This window comes from Staurois parvus, unplaced genomic scaffold (assembly GCF_062004578.1).
Source record: "Staurois parvus isolate SC_StPar_1 unplaced genomic scaffold, SC_StPar_1.0 ptg000842l, whole genome shotgun sequence".
NCBI lineage: Eukaryota > Metazoa > Chordata > Amphibia > Anura > Ranidae > Staurois > Staurois parvus.
In genome coordinates this window covers 1,622,501-1,631,459 of record NW_028318638.1, presented here as the reverse complement: position 1 = coordinate 1,631,459, position 8,959 = coordinate 1,622,501, and positions in this window count along the sequence as shown.

The following is an 8,959-nucleotide window of genomic DNA, read 5'->3' as shown; positions in this document are numbered from 1 at the left end:
AAAATCCACCAAATAAAAGCAAATGTACTTGCTCTTTGAGTGAAATACATGATTGGCCGAGGCAAGCCCTGGTCCTGATGCTGAGCTCATGATCGTAATGAACTTAAGAGTTTTAATGTTCCTGAAATTTTTATGCAAATGTGGAGATTTTGACAAAAGTTTCCCTTCTTGGCAATGTGCAATGGAGTCAATGGGGCAATTTGTGTGCAATGGGCTTTAAATACCCCCCCAAGGGTTAGGGAAGCTCTTTGTATCTATCCTAGATATCCTAGACTCCAATCTGTCCTTCCAGCCCCAGGTCCAATCACTGACAAACTCATGTAGACTTCACCTCCGTATTAACTCCAAAATACGTCTGTTCCAGGGGCGGACTGACAACTCATGGGGCCCCCGGGCAATAAAGGATCATGGGGCCCGTGTCCTTGCCCAAACTCAAAAAAGCCTATGAAAAAGGTACCAGGGGCATCTCATGGGGCCCCCTACTGACCCCGGGCCCTCGGGCAGTGCCCGAGTTTCCAAATGGTCAGTCCGCCCCTGGTCTGTTCCTAACCCCGGAAACCACTAAGCAACTCATTCACTCCCTCATTATATCACGCCTCGACTACTGTAACTCCCTCCTTATCGGCTTACTTCACCGCAGGCTATCCTCGCTTCAGTCTATCTTGAATGCTGCGGCCAGACTCACCCACCTTACCAACCGCTCCGTATCCGCCACCCCTCTCTGCCAATCCCTCCACTGGCTTCCAATTGCCCAATGGATAAAATTCAAAATACTAACATTGACGTATAAAGCTGTTCATAATACTGCCCCAAACTACATCACAGATCTGGTATCCAAATACCATCCAAAACGTACTCTCCGCTTCTCACAAGACCAGGGGTGGACTGACAACTCATGGGGCCCTTTGGGCAATAGGGGATCATGGGGCCCCTGTGTCCTTGCCCAAACTCAAAAAAGCCTATGAAAAAGGTACCAGGGGCATCTCATGGGGCCCCCTACTGACCCCGGGCCCTCGGGCAGTGCCCGAGTTTCCAAATGGTCAGTCCGCCCCTGCACAAGACCTCCTACTCTCTAGTTCCCTGGTCTCCTCCTCCCATGCCCTTCTCCAGGACTTCTCCAGGGCTTCCCCCATCCTCTGGAACTCCCTACCCCAATCCATCAGACTATCACCTACTCTCCTCACCTTTAGGCGCGCTCTGAAAACCTATCTCTTCAGGGAAGCCTACCCCGCCCTCAGCTAATTACTGAACTCCTCCACTCTTCCTACCACTCCATCCCCCACAGCTATTTCCTCCTGTACCACTATCCCCTCCCTCCTAGATTGTAAGCTCCAAGGAGCAGGGCCCTCGAACCCCTCGTGTATTGAATTGTATTGTTACTGTACTGTCTCCCATTATAATGTTATAATGTACAGCGCTGAGCAAACTGTTGGCTCTATAAATCCTATATAATAATAACAATAAAATCCTGTGCATATACTTGACTCCAATGCATTATGTGGAATTAGGAAAATTTGGGTGAAATGCAGTATTTACCTAATTATAGTAAAAAAATTTATGTTTAAAAAATTATCATTTGTGCAGCGCAGGGGCGGACTGACAACCCATGGGGCCCCCGGGCAATAGGGGATCATGGGGCCCCTGTGTCCTTGCCCAAACTCTAAAAAGCCTATGAAAAAAGTACCAGGGGCATCTCATGGGGCCCCCTACTGACCCCAGGCCCTCAAGTTTCCAAATGGTCAGTCTGCCCCTGGTGCAGCGTATGGAACAAGATTTATCAATATTTTGCCCGAATATGTGCATACACATAAAACCAGTCGGGGCAAGTTCATATGGAGCACCAGTCAAACCCCAAACCATCAAACGGCTAGAGCATGGGAGCACCCAAAACCATCCCCCCACCACCACGCAGGTGGAAACCTGGACCAGACCGCTGAGGTTAATGGGGTAACAGAAGTAAGAGAAGTTCATAAAAATTGTGCTAAAATTTTGGCAAAGCAGAAACGGTCAACTTTGTTCATCCCTAGGCTCTGGCCATGCATTTGGGACAATGAATATAAACTCAGCCAGATATAATAGCCCAGACATTGATCCAGTATTATGCTACAATAGCGGCTGACAATTTTTTTTTCTTTTCTTGCAAAACCATTGTACATTGTTTCTGTGCAAAGGGCTTTTAAAATCCCCCAGGGGTTAGGGAAGCCCTTTTTTCTTATCTTGGATTTGTTCTTACAGTATGGTAAACAAGCAGCCTCAATAGTTTACATTTTTTGTACAGAATGACCACTTCTGAGAGTGTCGATCTCCTGGGTCTCCCGTAGTGCTCTCTGGTTCATCCTGTTGACTTCCACTACAGTGTTCTGTTGGTCTCTATTTTATTGGGGGTTTTTTTAATGAAAAAATTATAAAAAAAAAGAACTAAAGTCCAAACTTTTTTATGTTGGATAGAGTTAGAGGGTTTTAGCCCCTGTCAGGTTTTTGTCTGCCAATCATGATCCGTTGGGGAGATTTCTCTTCACTTCCTGTCCCATAGGCAAAACAAGAAGTGAGTTGAAATCCATTTACCTCCATCCCTTCACCTTCACCAGGGTCATCAGATCTGGTGGGACCAGTGTTCCCATCAGAAGATTCTGGGGGGGGGGGGGGGAGACACAGACGGCAATTAAAAACTTCAATAATTCTGAGAGCAGGGGCGGACTGATCATTTGGGCACTCGGGCACTGCCCGAGGGCCCGGGGTCAGTAGGGGGCCCCATGAGATGCCCCTGGTACCTTTCATAGACTTTTTTGGGTGTGGTTTCAGTGTGGGCAAGGACACAGGGGCCCCATGATCCTCTATTGCCCGGGGGCCCCATGAGTTGTCAGTCCAGCCCTTTCTGAGAGTGTCAACTCTTCAGGTTGTGAGAAGCTGAGAAGGTGTATTGGAGTCGAATAGCAGTTCTGTTTGTCATAGGACCGTAGGTGGTCCCTAGAAAAAATTTAATAAGGAATGGAAGTGCCACGCCATGAATATATGTCTAGAATGATATTTCATTTAACAATTGCCAAGGACAGCCAATGCATTTCAAAGGTTAAGTCTTCATTTGTCAGGGATGAGGAGGATCCATAGTCTGAAATCTGGACCAGACAATAATAGAAGCCTGTAAATTATGATGCCAACAGCTCCATCAGGTCACACTTCAGCTTGACAGCTTTGACAGAGGTTCTAACCCTGTCAGGGCAGGGCTGTGGAATGGACAGGTAGGCCTAGTGGCAGGGTAACGCACTGGCTGACGACAACCACCACTAACAGACCGAAGTCCCTCAGGGCGCGGAGTCTAAGTCCCAGGCTGCCCTTCACCAGGACCCCTGATGGTGGGGATGGACTTGACAAAGCCAGGAACCAGGTCGCGGCCCCCGAGACACCCTGGCTGCGGTAACAGCCGCCGCCAATGGCGTGTAGCTGGTAAGAATGACAATAGCGTAGTCAGGCAGGCCGGGTCGACAACAACGGGACAAAACGGTACAGAACAGTAGACAGAGAATCACAGGTCACGGGCCGGGTTCAGCAACGGAAGGTCAGATCAAAGGAAAACACAGAGAATGGTCTTAGTCACAAGCCGAGTCAGATACCAGAAGAGTCACGAGAGTATACACAGAGCTGTAGCAAGACAAAGACACAAGACACAAGTGCAAAGAGCATGTGCGGATCACAGACTTATATGTACTCAGCCACACCCCTCTGGGGGATGGACCTCAGAGACCTGAAGGCATAAAAGATTCCCACCATGCTCAGCAGAAATCCAAGATGGATGCCAGCACATGGAGTAACATAACCTCTGGGAAAAGGTAGGACCTTGACAAACCGTTCTCTAATCTATCCGAGACCCAAAAAACGTTTTGGCTGTACATACACTCGACTCCATGAAAGACACTCGACTCCATGAATGCTACTCCATGAAGTCCAGAATTAAGGATTAGAAGTGACATACCATGAATATAAATCCAGAATGATATTTCATTTAATAATTAGCAAGGTAATCCAATATGTTTTGGAGGTTGTGAGTGTCTTTCTTCCTCAGGGCTGAAGAGGTCCAAAAGTTTGAAACCTGGACCAGAAAATAATAGAAGTATGGAAAATTTGATGACAATAGTTCTACCAGGCCTCACTTCAGTTTGGCAGCTTTGACAGAGGTTCTAACCCTTCCCTAACTTCTCCAAGACTCACATTTGACTCCAATGCATTTTTCCCAAATGGCAAAATTTCATTAAATTGTCTAGATTTGTTATTAAATTTCGATAAAGTAGAATGGTCAACTTTGCTCAGCATGAAAACTCTTAAGCCAGGTGTTTGGCTCTAATGGTGGATTTGGAAAGGTGAATATTAGCTTGGCAAGATATAATAGCCCAGAAATTGATCTCTATGAGATCCAATATTACTCTGTGATAGTTGTTGCCATTTTTTCCTACCATTGTGAAACCATTGTACATTGTAGAGACAGAGACAGCAATAAAAATTTCAAAAATTATGTCGGTAGTGAGGAGCAATTAATTCCTCAATGTGTATTTAGAGGGTGTATTGGAGTCAACTTAAAGGTTCTATTTGTCCTATGACTTCTGTAGGTGGTCCCTAGAAAAAATGTAACTATAGAATAAGGAATAGAAGTGCCACTCCATGGAAATAAGTCCAGAATTAAGGATTAGAAGTGACATACCATGAATATAAGTCCAGAATGATGTTTCATTTAATAATTACAAAGGTAACCCAACATGTTTCGGAGGTGACTGTCTTCCTTCTTCAGGGTTGAAGCAGTCCCAAAGCCTAAAATTAATAGAAGTATGGAAAATTTGATGGCAATATTTCTACCAGGCCTCACTTCAGTTTGGCAGCTTTCACAGAGGTTCTAACCCTTCCCTAACTTATCCAAGACTCAAAAAAGGTTTATCTGTATGTACACTCAACTCCAATCCAATGCATTTTGCCCAAATGGCAAAATTTCATGAAAGTGTCAAGAATTTTAATAAAATTTTGGCAATATAGAAATGGTCATCTCTCCTTATCATGACAACTCTTATCCCAGGTGTTTGGTTCTGATGGTGGATTTTGAAAGGTAAATATTAACTCGGTCAGATATAAGAGGCCAAAAATTAATCGCTATGAGATTCAGTATTACAGTGATAATGGTTGCCAATTTTTTTTTCTACCCTTGTGAAACCATTGTACATTGTAACAATAAAAGCTGCACATCCAGCATAAAGGATCTAAGATAAACAGCTTGTGACGTCTTACAGCCTCCTTGCCGATAACAACTTATTTATGATATCTTTACCATTTTTTTTTTTTTTGGAAAACCATTGTTTTAATGGAAATCTGAAAAGGAAGCAGTCTGGAGAGGGGTTAAGTATCACTTTACAAGCAATTTCCTCAGGGCATTTGGAGGATCACATTCTGAATATGTGTCTTCCAGGCTGGATAAGATATGGACTTCTTCTGAGACTAGGGGCGCCTCCGGGGTCGTAGGACCAACATTTATCTCTGGTGGTGTCGCTTTACTTGCCGGGCATGTCCGCCTTCATCCAGGACTCATTTCCGACCGTTGGAGATCGGTTATTCATAATATCTGTAGATCGATGTATTATTGTCACAAACAACACCTTCCAGTTTCTGGGTACAATCTGTTTCTCATGAAATTCTGCAGATGATTCATAGTACTGTTCCACTTCAGTGTTGTTATTTTAGTATGCACATCTTACTTTATTATTGAAGCTGAACTCCAGGAAAACAGCAAAATATTTATATGGGAGCTGTTCAGGGGCGGATTGACCATTTGGAAACTCGAGCACTGCCCGAGGGCCCGGGGTCAGTAGGGGGCCCCATGAGATGCCCCTGGTACCCCCTGGTACCTTTTTCATAAGCTTTTTTGAGTTTGGGCAAGGACACGGGGGCCTCATGATCCCCTATTGCACGGGGGCCCCATGAGTTGTCAGTCCGCCCCTGGAGCTGTTGTATCTGCCAAAGGATTTGTATTTCTTGCCATACTTTCCTGAAATTTATACAGATCTACCACACAGCCCTGTCTAGCAGGGATGGGGACCTAATCTTTCTCTGCTGCAGTTTACTTTCACTTATAGGTCTCCTCTACACCTCCCCACTGTGAATGGATGGTGAAATGAGAAGCAGCACACTGATGAGATCATCTCTCTGCCCTTTCCTCCTATGGCTTCTTTGCCTGCAGAATATCTGATTGGCTTCCTGTGCCATGTGACAACTTTATTGAAATGTTAAAATTACATTTTATTCATTTCCACTGAGATAGATGGTGATGTCAGGTAAGCTCCAGTGTGTTGTAGAAAAACGAAGCATGTCTGAATTTTTATACAATGCTCTGCAACCTACCTCAAGGCAATGTTGTGATATAAAAAAGATATATACAAAACCATTGTTCTCTATATGCCCTAGTGGTGACTGGCATTGATCAGGTGCCCAAAACACTGGGAGACTCATTCGAGTCTTAAAAAGCTGACCTCAGGGTGCGAGAGGAGCAGGAGTTGGCCTAAGCTCCATGGATGGTGGCCGTTATTTTAAAATGCCCTGGAAGACCCACCTGGGTCTTTAAAAGCTGACCTTGGGGTGGGGGAGAAGCAGGAGTTGGCAGAAGCTCCAAGGTGAGGGTGGTCGCAACTTTGAAATCCAAGGCCAAGCTAACCGGGGAAAGCTGAGGTGCTATACATAATGTTAACAAGCCCTTAGTCAGTAAGCTGGACCAATAGGGAATTTTGATTTTTCTCTGATTTTCTGCTCTGTTTTTTGTTTTAGGTGGATGACTCTGAAACTACTGCAGCCAATGGGTCTACATAACAGTCAACTAGCATTTGTGGAAGAAGGCCACCAATGATAGCCTCCTATATATCATTCAAGGCCTTAGATTCCCTGCCTCCCTGTTGATCAGGGATGTCACCCATCAAACTCAAGGGCCAATAGGGAGACTCAGGAGTTGCAGGTCGATTATTACTGAAAAGTCAAGATATTCTGGCTCAGTAGATCCAGAGATACAGGCAGCTGAGGTTATAGGAGCATCTAACACCCCCTCAAAACTCACATATTTTTCTATTGGCCCTCCTTGAATTTTATGGATGATTTTGACATGCAGTTTTTTGATTAAGGTCACCTCCCCATTGTTTCTTCATCTGGCCAGTCTGGATTGCTTGGGTCTATGACAGGTAACTTTTAAGCACCCAAAACTCCCCAGTGAACAGGAAGAGTTTTGGGCGCTATGGCTACTAACGACATTTAGGAAGTCAGGGGATGGATAAACCCAACATTCGGCACCTATAGCTTAAACATCACTTCAGAGGCGGACTGACCATTTGGAAACTCGGGCCCTGCCCGAGGGCCTGGGGTCAGTAGGGGGCCCCATGAGATGCCCCTGGTACCTTTTTCATAGGCTTTTTTGAGTTTGGGCAAGGACACAGGGGCCTTATGATCCCCTATTGCCCGGGGGCCCCATGAGTTGTCAGTCCGCCCCTGCATCACTTTTTGGTGAACCGAACCTTTAAGACCATCAGACATTTATGCACAATACAAGTGCACCCAGGGGCGGACTGACCACCATTCGAGCACTCGGGCACTGCCCGAGGGCCCGGGGTCAGTAGGGGGCCCCATGAAATGCCCCTGGTACCTTTTATAGGCTTTTTTGGGTGTGCTTTCAGTGTGGGCAAGGACACAGGGGCCCCATGATCCCCTACTGCCCGGGGGCCCCATGAGTTGTCAGTCTGCCCCTGAGTGCACCCTTCCTGTTCTTAGAAGCATCCTTCTGATATTATGTGGTACCACTGCACACTGTATGTATTTTGCAAACATAGAATTTGCCCAAGTCATCAGTGTGTATGGAAGGGTCATTCATATACAAACACAGTACAAGTGAGCATGGACAGATTTGCTGAGTGCTGGCTAATCTCTATGGTTAACTGGCTGTGATACTAAAAACAGACTTCATTCCCGACAGTCAGTAAATTTACTTTAACCAGTCAACCCTGATTCTGTGTCAGGGAAGTTTCTTTAATGCCAATAGCAGATGTCAAAGGCAGCCAGCCACATCACGAGAAGTAATTATATTACATCTCTTCCAAAGAGAACCAGTCATGGGCCTATGCAAGGCAAAGAAACGGGTTCACTTTTGGCCCCACCAGCTGCACATACTCAACTTTCCTTTGTTTCCTTGACATTGTGTTCGGCGGTCAGAAGTGAAGAGTCTTTGGTAAGCTCTATGTCACGACATACAAGATTGGGGACCTTTTTCCCCTTCCCAAATGACAGCACAAAGTGCCTGAGTGACCAAATACTAAACATCAGCGCTGTCTCATTGGTGGAAGCACAGTGAGTCACATCCTCCACACCTAGGAGTACTGGAAATTTTTCTTTGCCTCCACGGTATGGAGGTGTGGGCATCCAATGTTCTCCTGGTGGATCCACGATTAAAGTGAACCTAAATTGGAGACACTTTATGCAGTTACTGTGTTCTCACCAGTGACTTAAAGGACTTGTTACTCTTCTTTTGTTGTGTAGATATACACTTTGTGGCCAAAAGTAGGTGGACAGCCCTCCAAATAATTGAGTTCAAGTTGCTTTCAATCTTGGGAAAGGCTCTTCCCTCTTCCAGCATGACTGTGTTCCTATGCACAAAGCCAGATTCATAAAGACATGGTTTGACCACTTTGGTGTTGAGGAACACAAGTGGTTTACACAAAGTTTTGAACTGAACACCTTTTTTAATGACTTTGAATCGCAATAGAAAGATAGGTCTTCTCGTCTGACTTCAGTACCAGACCTCACCAATGCTCCTTTGGCTGAATAAGCATGAATTCCCACAGGCAACACACCAAAATCTTGTGAAAAGCCTTCCAAGAAGAGTGAAGGCTGTTAAAGGCACAAAGAAGGAGAGCAAGCTTCAAGGAGCAAAAAAATCCTTCTTGTACTGAAC